The sequence below is a fragment of the Alnus glutinosa genome, chromosome 1 (assembly GCF_958979055.1).
Source record: "Alnus glutinosa chromosome 1, dhAlnGlut1.1, whole genome shotgun sequence".
Classification (NCBI taxonomy): Eukaryota; Viridiplantae; Streptophyta; class Magnoliopsida; order Fagales; family Betulaceae; genus Alnus; species Alnus glutinosa.
In genome coordinates, this window is record NC_084886.1 from 5,513,498 (window position 1) to 5,525,836 (window position 12,339).

The following is a 12,339-nucleotide window of genomic DNA, read 5'->3' on the forward strand; positions in this document are numbered from 1 at the left end:
GTTGGCCGTACGTTGGGTATTATCAATTTCTGGAAAGGTTTTTAATTGGATTTATCAACCTTCCAAAGATTTTATTTTTTTATTTTTTTTATTTTTTTTCAATTTTCAAATGGCCATCACCCCCTCCCCTCATATAAGACTGGTAATTTTTAATACTACCTACAAACATGACATTTAGTAGACTATCATTCAGGTAAAACCGAATTGATCCAATTTATTTATTTATTTTGAAACAAATTTTGTATCTTATTGATAAAAGACCAAAATATCAACATTGAGGGACAATGCATTCCTTGTGAACAATGTCATAGATGATGGGTGGAGTTTCCTCCAACCATGTATAATCTATTATATGAGTTACAGCCACTCGAGTTAAATAATGAGCTGTTGAATTTGCCTCTCTTCACTCATAAACAATATGAGAGGACCACAACTTACATAACTAAATAATATATAAATATAAAGCAATGGAGCCATCATAGTATTTTTTTTAACTACTCTAAAATAAAAAGAATGATGGTTATTGGATTATTTACTGATCAAGGTCTGGTATGATAGACCCTATATTTTTATGTTTCTTCGATAGGAGGTAAAAGCGAATTCCATTGTAGAACCGTATGCAATGCAAAAAACATTAGCACTTCAACTTAATAACTCTACCAAAAGGTGGACTATTTGTCTTTTTGTAGTTGGATTCCCAAGTTTTTTCAAAGTTGGTGTTAAAGATTATAAATTAACTTATTATGCTCTTGACTATGAAACCAAAGATACTGATATCTTGGTAGTGTTTCAAATAACTCCTCAACCTGGAGTGTCGCCTGAGGAAGCAGGGGCAACAGTAGCTGTTGAATCTTCTACTGGTACATGGACAACTGTGTGGACCGATGGACTTACTAGTCTTGATCGTTACAAAAGACGATGCTACCACATAATGCTAATCGTTTACCATCAATAAAATGCCCAAATCTATGTAGAGGCTGGTTATCATAATTTATCTCTTTGACAACCTGCATAGCATCACCTTCAAGAATAATGTCAAACATCAAAATTTCTTTGATAAATATAACCGCATGAAGAGTTGCCAACGCTTCTGCCATTGTGGGTCAATGCAAGTAGAGATAGAAGTACTACGAGCAGCCAACACATGCCCTTCACTATCCCAAGCAACGGTCTCAAAACCTATACGACATAATTTCTTATCAATAGCTACATCTCAGTTTACCTTGATTATTCCTGTGGGGGTGGTTGCCCACGTCGTCGACTGAATTGGAGGAGAGGGTTCCAAAATTTCAAATTTCATTGTATTTTCCTTCTGAAATTCATCAAGTGAAGCCTAAGCCTCCCTCAGCACTTCCAATGGATAATAGTATTCCTACAAAGCCAAATGTTGCGTGTCAGTACTGCCATCAGCTCTAGTTCTTCTATAGTGCACCGCTCGTGCAATCCTTCAAGTAAGGACTGGAAACTTTTACCCATGTCACATGTTTATTGGAATCGAATTAAAAATCAATTGTTTGTATGAACAAATAGTTATTTTGTTTTGTCATAAACAATTTATATTGTATAATATAATTAAATGATGGATCGATCATCCCTAGTTGTAAAAATATAACTTCAATAGTGCAATTCATTTACATGCTCAATAATTGATAATTTTGTTTATTATAAATATTATGCGGGTCGTGTCAAGTTAACCTAACACAGCTGTTTATTAAAAGGTTAATGGGGTTAGATCGTGTTACCCACTTATTTGAATAGATCATGTTAGGATTGAGGGGTCTAACCCATTTAATTAAAATGATTGAGTTTGGATTGACTCATATAGCCTTATACCAAACACGAGAACATAAATTCTCATCTCTAGCCTTATGTAGTGATTATAGAAACGATATTTTGCGCAATTTAATCTCTTTATTCTTTTTTTTTTTGACCCACAATTTAAACTCTATTTGATATATTTTCTTTATATACATCACATCAATCACTTCCATAATTTGAAGTATTTGTTGACCAATCAAGTTACAACATAACAACGAAAAAAAGAACATATAAGTACACCTGTATTCTTGATTTTTATAATGGTAGGCTTATAACTAATTCTCAACTTTTTTACAACTTGCTGACACATGCCAACATATGTTTAAAGTCACATTAGTCACTAAAAAAGAGTAACACCTTTCAATCACATATTGTTGTAGACCAATTATAAGTCTACCATTATTCATTTACTAAATACCAAAAAGTTTCAAATTGCCCTGTCTAGCCAATCAAAAGAATTTCAAAATCCATTGTTCTAAAGTCAGCCTTATTGGCTAACCTAATTTGTTGGTGAATACGGCAAAGAAAATGAGGGGGAGGGGGAAGTCTAGCAATGTGATCCAATATTGTCCACCTTTTATCACCGACGATCTCTAGATGCCCCATTGACATGGACTAGCATTGGCGAGTAATTCAAAGTAATTAATTATTCTACAAATACGAGAAAAATAGTGGGGGCAAACCCCACAGAACCCTCCCAATGAAGTGACTTAAACCTAACTATATTAAACTAATATTTAAAGTTTAAACATTTTTTTTTTAAAAATGAATTAAATCTAAAACAAGGTGTGGACCTAATTAATTCCTAAACTTAATTAGCCGTCCCTAGATAGTATTATAATCTGAAAAATTAATTAGGGAAACTATCCCAATTTTAACTTGGTATTATATTAGTACTCCTTTTGGTCACGCCAGCAACTGTACTACTTCCAGTCACTATAACAATATCTTAACTCTAAAGTAAAAAAGAGAATTATTAAAAAAATCCAACTAATTAAACCTACACCGCTTCACAGTTTACAGGGTTGTAAGCATGTATTAATTAACTCCAAGAAGACCAACTCTCACAGTTTCACATAATATTCCCTTAACCAAACGGTTTTACCTACCAGTTTTGCCATGACACGTGGACAAGACACGCGTGTGGCACGTGGAATTAAAGAACAATGAATGAGCAAGAGGCAAGAGCAACTGAGCAACCGTCCGTGTGTAGTTGCTTTTGAAATGTTGAAAATGGTGGAGCCCCGGCCCGACCCTTTTAGTGGGCAATAAACTACAAATGGCCATTTCATCGGTCTCTTTCTTGACAGCGAATTGAAATCTCCCGCCAAAAGGGAGGGCTTGATTCAAGAGTAGTAAAATAGGGCCTATTTAGCAGTCTTGATGTACTGTTTCAAGGAATGATACGTGTCGTCGTCTAGATGATCAGATCGATTGACGTGTACAAAAACCTATGCTTTTTCGAGAGGGAATCTTAATTAATAAAGAAAAAAAGAAAAAAAAAATGTTCAAGTAAAAGGGGGGAGTGGTGGAGAGTATGAGATGAGGAGGCCGAGGGATATATTGTGGAGGGAGGGGGTCGGTGTTATTTGTCCCACAAGCAGCCATCAAAGAGCATGACGACCCAGAAAAAGACCGACCTTGTGGGAACCCTATGCAAAAGCTAATTTTGCTACACCCCCGGCCCCCAACTTTTAAAAGTTCAAACCCCATGAACCCTTATTTTCAATAAAGAGAAAAAAAAAGGAAAATCCTGCTCCTCCGATCCTTCCCATTTTCTCCTCCCTTTATGCGTTAATTTTGTCATTTTTCGGCTGTTGATTGAAGGCGAACCTTAATCTCTGACTATCTTTAATTTTGTCGCGATTAACTTGTATTATGTACAAGGTTAATTAATTATAGACTTATTGTAGTTCTTCTAATTTCCAAACGCGTTTTCGTAGCCTTTTTTGTCAAATTGCACGTGGCAAATCATTAGCTTTATTGTCGTTTCGGGTCCCATGTGAGGTGTCAAAAATGTTTTATACATACATTTTTATTAGCTAATTCACAGTTCACATGCACCAGGCCAAAAATGTTTTAGATATCTGTGGTTCTTCAATTTGGGTCGGATAAATTTAAACTTTACAGGCTTTCCAGCCATTGGAGGATGCATATATAATGTACTGTGTTTTGATTTGAAACAATCACAGATTCACAGTAAAACTTGGCCATGGCCAGGAGATGTTGTTTAATATTGTTCAAAGGTTCAAACCCCTGCTCATTAAAAAGCAATGTTAGGGGTCCATTGCAAAGTAGACTGATTGATAAGTCTTTCAAATGCTATGGCCAGCCTAATGGACTTTGGAAGGATATTTTGAATTGCATATATATATATATATATATATATATATATATATATATATATATATATATATATATAAATATATAGCTCTAATTAATGGCATTTCCCCACACTCCACAAGGAAATTGAAAACAAAAATGAAAAAGAAGTGTGACTAGCTAGGTCTTTGGCCACCCTAATGTTTCTTTAGTTTCTATACTAATTAATTAATTGGTATCCTAAACAATATGACGTCTTGTCACTGGTTCTTGGCCCTAATACAATTGTCATTTTGTGAATATTGGGTTAGTGACAGTCATGATCATGTCAATGACTAGGGTATTGAGAACTCATATATATGTGACTTGCATACCTAACTAAATTTTGAGCTGTCTAGCCACATATATATTTAGACAGATAGATCTCATGTGTTTGTGTGCTCTCTTGCAATTTACTGCTCAAATTCTTAGAAAATTCGGATAGTTAATAAATTGCTGGTCATGTAGTCACAGTATTGAAAACCATACAATTTCTATTTTTGCTATGTACAGAAAGAAAAAAAAAAATGCAATTCAATTAGTTAATTACGCCAGCACTAATGCAAAATTAACAAAAACACAAGGTAAATGATAGTGGAGCTTGGTGGAGAGGCCCAAGTTCCCAAAGAGATTGATATTTGATTAGAGGTGTGGGGCTTATGCATCTTCTTTTCATAAACCCCTCATCATGTCAAGCCGAGCGGCCACCCAATCAATTACGGTGCGCCAATTGTCTCCGCTCTCTCGGGCTTTCTTTTCTTTCAGAAAAAAGGAAAAAAAAGAAAAAAAACATAAACGTGGGCCTTTTTTTGAGCACCCTTTCTAAGTTTCTAACAAAAGGGAAATTAGAATGATTAGATAACTAAATATTCAATGAGCTTATCATAACCTGCCTTTGATTTAGTCTAATCAGACACATAGAGGTCCTTGTCTCTGTCTAGGCCATTATATCCGAAGTACTTATTATATTTGTTTATTTAATTTTAATTTTTAGCATATGATCATATCTTAGTAACTACGAGGGTCACATTCGCGGTTCAATTCAATTTTATATTTGTTTTTCTTTCTTTTTTTCCTTTTACAATCATTAAAAATATATCCACCATTTGAAAAAAGAACAAAAAATTATTTAACTCCGTTTTATTAGCTCTCATAATCATAACAACAGCTTATAAATATATATATATATATATATATATATATATATATATATATAGTGCTTAACCTTCATTGGACTAGTAAGTTTGGGTTAATGGATGGCCATATTTGTCGTTGTCATGTTCAAATAAATAATCTCCTAATTCTTTTTTCGCCCTTTATGGATTAAAAGGCTCTAATTTTTATATATAAAAGAGTTTGCTGCATGCCTTCTTCCGACGAAAGGGTCCATCATCAAATCTTTTAGACTCCATTCTTGAAGAACAAAGGAGAATAGTTTGAATAAAGAGTAATGACAAGAAAAGAAAAGAAAAGGAAATAATAAAGTACGTAAAAGGAAAGAAATTGAAAATAAAGAAAAAGTTTGTCTATAAAAGATTAACTTTAATCATCAGAATATATATATATATATATATATATATATATAATTAAATTTATAGTCTAAATTATATTCTATTTTTTTTTTTTTCAACCAAGTAATTTGGAATGATTCAAACTATATGTTTCCCCTCTTGTTGGTCTCACTCTCACTATATTCCGGAAAGAAAAGTGTTTTGCTTGGGACAACTTTTCTGGCGAACTGCCTTTTCAATAGAATACAATGCAATAAACCCTATTCAATTATTTTCCTAAGTACATGTTAATTGGTCTTGTTGTTTGTGCGCGGTCTAATAATAATAATAATATTGGATCCATTTGATAAGCTAGCTGCTCTCAAAGACTAGTAAGTAGTAATCCTTTCTTTGCTTTCTGGAGGGCCCAATTTGGGATTTGCATAACGCTCCTAGCTAGCTTGTTATTTCTTTTAAACTAAATAATTAATTAAATCAAGTTGGACTTGTCAAAAAAGATGACAAGCTAGCAGATCAAAAAAAGAAGCCGAAAAAGATAGTGTGTTTTACCCTACAAATAAAGCTTGATGTAGTACAATTTACTAACAAAAGAAAATTTTCAATGAGTACAAACCCACTTTCTATGAGTTTTTATTTCTTTAATTTGTTTCTATATAGTTTCATAATTCTCAATTTGTAAGATATAATCGATCACTTTAACGTACAGTACCATATATATATATATATATATACATGATAAAGCAAGCTATGATCTTAGCCTCTTTTTTTTTTAAAAATATATATATATATATATATATATATATATATATATATATATATATATATATATATATATATTTGTTGGGTCGATCTATATATCTTTTCTTTTGATCTGGATCTTTTACTTTAGTGAAATGACAAAGCTTGTTTTTATTGAGGCATATTGTGAGTGGCAATATATTCCTCGACTGATCCCATGTAAAAGAGGAACGTAAAGGCCCCACGTGCGGAACCAAAATTGGAGCTTATGTAATGCTATGCTTATCTATTTTTAGCTTTATCTGAATGTTGGGGCTCTCTTGCTTGGGATTCCTACATCCTTGTGGGTACCCCCCCCACCCCCCCGGCCCATTTTGGATAGGAGAGCCATCGATCTTTTTAATGGGGGGTTTGTGGATTTTTGCTTCCCTCACTTTCTCTCCCTATCTTTTCTAAAAAGCACGCTCTTGCTAAAGGAAAAGGTTTTGGGAATCCTATGCCCTCCTTATATTCCCATAGTTTGGTTCTTATTGCTGTGTCCCTTTTTAGATTACAAGATTCCCCCATCTTCATCATCATCACTCTTATTAAAAAGTTTTATTTTTATTTTCATCATTACTCTTAACTTCTTTGTAGCTAAATTATACAGCCATATATATATAGGACAGTCATTCTAAGGGCGTTTGGTCAAATTTTACATTTGACTTATTATTATTACAAATATCCTACCTTTCCACCCGAAATTACATGAAATCGGTGGTTGTTTCAAAAGTTAGCCTAATTAAGCTGATAATTTTTTTTTAAAAAAAATTAATAACTATTTAATCAATATTTTGAACTATTCATTAATTAAGTTATATATATATATAGGCTGTGTTTTGTTTATGAACATTCTTGTTGGATAACAAACATTGGTTTGGGGTTGATGCATGGTGATGTGTTGGCGCTTGTGAACCACCTCCGAACATGATCGAATTGAAGGCTAAATAATTAATTAATTAAGTAGCAGCTAGGTAGGAGTAATTCATTGTATTGAATTTCCCGCCAATACAATGAATCGGGTTTTCTCGACAGCTATAGAATGGTGTAGAAGTATCGGGTAGACAGACTAACAAATTAAGAAAGTGCAGTTAATTAATTAGTAAATTCTTCTTGAGGGCTGTACGTAGTTATCATATTGATTTATATACAACCAATAAATAGTACTGCTTAATTAGATAATATATATGCCTGCCAATGATACAACATCTCCGGTAGTAATAATCAAAACAATTACTGGAAAAGTATAAATATTAATTTTTATTTTAGCTATTGTTTTTCTTATACACGTTTCAATATATTCTTTATTCTAGTTACTATCTATTTTATTTAAGTATTATTTTTATTTATTTTTTGCAACACTCTTCCCATATGTAAAAGAGAGAGAGAGGGCAAGAAAAAAGATTAAAAAAAATGGTTCAACCATTCGAGCAAAATGGCTCATAATCATTATATTTAGCCATTTAAAACATCTACTGGAGATGGAGATGTTCTAAGGATTCACCATAAGTACTTCTAGAATATTGATGGAGCATACTGTTACATTCATATATAGCAAGTTGATATATATTAACATATTACATATATGGTATTTAGGGGCCGGGGGGGCTGACAGGCCTGCAAAGTGGCAAAGAGAGCTCAGGTTGTATCACATTCAATTCTGTCATTACTAAATGGGTCTATCGATCTATCTCTTTAGCATCTTTCAATAAAGATGCGCTTACCTTACAGAACAGAAGGAGCTGATCACCTAACCTAACTGGGCATGCAGACCTCCCCTCTGCCTCGTGACTTGACACCACCTCTTCCTCTTTGTGATCCTTCCCCCGAAAGCCACACTTCGCTGTCATTTTGCTTTTTCTGAGGAAACCAAATAAATAAATGACAGAAAAAAAGAAGGGAATTACAGCAAGATAGTCAAAAGACCCAATGAACCAGTAACCCCAGCTCAGTTCCTTTTCATGACCTGAGGGTTGGTCCATTTTTCTCCTTTTCTTTTGCTCTGCCCGAGTCTGATCAGTGCATGTAGCTTAGGAAGAATGACGACTACTGATTAACACCAAGCGTGGGATATGTCAGTCAAGCAGCTGGGCTATCATCCCAACCGTTTGATCTCCAAAAATCTTTGCTTTAATCATCATTAGCAGTACTGAGATGAAGAGGGTCCAAGGTTCCTCCCACTAGGAAATAAAGAAAAGGAGCTAGCAACAGTTTTTTTTATCTCATTTTACTTAATTTATTGGTTTATTTTGAGACCCGACTTCTTGAATTGTCACCGGCTCCAAAGTGTCTTTATTTTGCTAGTCATGATTCTATGTACGTAACTGGAATTGATTTATAACATGAGTCACCATCTTGTGTAAAATAATGCCACGTTACGAAGCTCTGGATTATTCAGAAACTTCGGGGAAGGTCTCTCTATGAGCAGGATATATATACACCTTCCTCGAGGCCCTTGATTGTACACAAAAACATCCTGTACGTGTCGAAGAGGATGGGGATCAAGAGGGAGAATGAAAATACAATTTGAGATGCTAGGGTATGGGAGTACTAGCTAGGACTCACAAGGATGAGAAAGATTAGCTGTATTGGACATGATCGAGGAGTACTTACTTTTACAGTGAAACTTCATCATGTTTTTGTCAGATTCTATATATATGTCGTAAAAGCCACTGCGCTCCATACACATATATCATGTATATACATGTAAATCATTGAAATAGATAGGTGGTTTTGATTGAGCTTTTAAAGGGTTTCTAACTGAAATGCAAGTTCTGTCATGTAAATGATTTACTTACAAAGCTCCATGGGACCCCAAGGACCAGTCCATGACAGAACAAAGTTCAAAGCTCGTCATGTTAGTGTACTTTTTCTCCACTCCAAACTGCAAATGTTTTTTTCTCTTTCTTTAATTTTTTTCTTTTTTCTCATTGGCTTTGAAGCTATATATAACTAAATGGAGCCAGGGCCGCAACCCCATATGTCACATGTTATTATGGTGTTCTTAAACTACCTTTAGCAAGCACGGAATTAAGCCCCCCCTGCCCCCCCCCCCCCCCCCAAAAAAAACCCCTTTTACCAGCAAAAATATTTTCCACAGATAAATATAAATCAGGGGGAAGAAAAAGGGAAGAAAAGAAACTTCAACAATATAAATGAGTAGTTGTTTGAAGTTCTTGATGCCCTGTTTTTGTATCCTAAATATGAAGGATTTCCAATTCAATTTTAATTGAACGTTAATTAAAATTGAATTGGAATTTATTATTAGGACTGATTCCTAACGAGAAATGAAGAGCCACTGGGTGGGTAAATGGGCCAGGGGCCCAGGAGAGCGTCGTCACGTCTAATCTCTGCTTATCGACAATTAATTTGGGCCCCATCTATTTCCTCAGGCATGGGCCCAAGCTATACCATTTCCTAACCCTGAATTTCTCTTTAAAGTTTCTGGGAGCAAAGGCTAACTTCACAACCGAATTAACATGAATTATGCTGTTCGGTTTCAACACTTTTTTTTTTTCTTTTGCACTGCATAACTACCTTTTTACCCTTTTTAGATTGTAAAGGGTTGAATACTTGTTTAGGTGTTTTTGTCTTTTCATTCATTTAGCAAGATAATATATCGCGGAATATAAAGCAGAATAATAAAATAGACGCAAAGGGTCTGTGACCTTCATCCACAGTATAAAGTTCAAATACTTACAATATAACAAGCTCATATTTATAAGAGAATTAAATAATACAAATAAACTTTAACTACAACTAGGTAATAGTCTTCAACTGTGATTAGGTGATAGACTTCAACTGTAACTAGGCTACAGCCTTTAACTGTATCTAGGTGATAGTCTTCAACTGTAATTAGGTCACAGTCTTCAATTGTAGGTAAATGATAGTTTTCAATTGTAGTTTGAATTCTTAAACTTATAATATAATTGAACATAAACAATAATTTTTCTTTTGTTATGTAGGATTGTAAAGGAGTTGAAGACAGAGTTAAATATAGATAGAAAATGCATCATGTGCTTCACACGTGACACTTGCCTGTTTACTTTTTCAAAAATGCCCCCATTTTGGTCAAAAGACAAAATTACCCACGCGTATTGGTTTGATGTAAAATAAGACTAGTTCACCAAAATACCCATTTCAGAGAAAGTAAATTAAAATTTATTAATTAATTAGCTCACTTGAAATGACTATATTACCCATGTGAAACACATCATTTTAAGGAATTCCCGCATAATAGGGGGTGGTTGCACGACTACACCTTACATCCAAAGGGGGTAGTAGCATGATTGCCCCCTTCTCTGCAACTTTATACTAATTTTGAAAGAAATGTGTTGCGCAGAAGATGGCCACATGATCATTCCTTGCACAACACAAGGAGTGGGCCACACGGATACCCTTTGCATCCGCAACAAGGCCATCCGTTGCACAACACAATAAGGGTGGGCCACAACCACCCCATTGCATCCGCGATAAGGAGGTTCGGACACCAACTTCTCTGCATCCAATTCACACCCATTTTGAAAGAGACATAAATGATGATGAAGAAGAGAAAACCAAAGATTAAATATCAATATTGTTTAGAATTTTTATTATTATTTTGTTTAGTAATTTCAAACAATGCTCTTCAGTGTCATGTGCCACTCACGTGTGACAGATGTCGTCAAATTTGGGAACCTACTCATAACAAAGTGGTAGTTTTGGGGAGCAAGTTGCAATGAGTCATAATTTAAGAATGCAAATGGAGTGATAGTTTAGGAGGACAAAGTATAATTAACCTTGCTGAATATAATATTATTGATTTATATTTTCTAGTCTAGTTCAATTTGTGATTCTTAATATAAGTTGATTTAGATTTACTTGTATAAGTCGACTTATTCAACTATAAATATGGACATATGTATTATAAACAATCGATTAAGTTAACGAGCACAATGTAACCCTTTGAATTTTACTCTGTGGACGTAGGTCATAAACCAAACCACGTAAATTCTGTCTCTTTTCTCTCTCTTGCTTCCGCAATTATTCCGCTTTTATTATATTTTAGATTTATACACAAATCTCAACAAACCCTACATTCTATTGTAATCTTAATTTAATAATATAATGTTCTACTAGTGTTTAGAATTAAGAGTTTGAGGTATAAATGTAAAAAATATAAATATCGAATATAAAAGATAATAGATTCGTTTTCTGGTAAATTAATTATTACAAAATATAAGAAAGAAAAAAAAAAAAAAAAAAACCGTCCTCTGGTGTATAAAAAAAGAAAAAGAAAAGAAAGGAACGATAAGACTTTAAGAAGACAAAAGTGTTTGACATTTGGCATAAAACTGATCCACCTCCGAGTGTGGGCAATTGTTGGGAGCCCAAAATGTCAAGTATGAGTCGCACACAGGAGAGTGGGCTATCTCAATAATTTTTGATTTAAAGTTAATACATTTAATAATATATATATAAAGTTAATATTAACACGTCTTTTAAAAAAATTTAAATTATATCAAATTATATATATCAAATTTAAATTCTGACCATAAAATTATATATTATCAATTTTATTTGAAATAGAAAAGATAATTGTCCACAATAATGAGATGCATGGGCACCCGGAGGCAAAATTAAACAATTGATCAGAGCGATTAAAAATAACTTGTTTTGAATGGAAAAAAAGAAAGATAAAACCATTTGCAGTATGCTTCTGAAACCATACTGATTTTAAAAAATGAACCCAAGTGGGGTAGCCATATTGAAAATTATCCTTTCATTTATTCTTAGGTGACAAATTTCTAGAAATTATTATATTGGGACTTGTTTCAAACCATCCAAGCTCTGTTTTTTATACTCCTCCAAATCACCATGGAGTAAAGCAGTT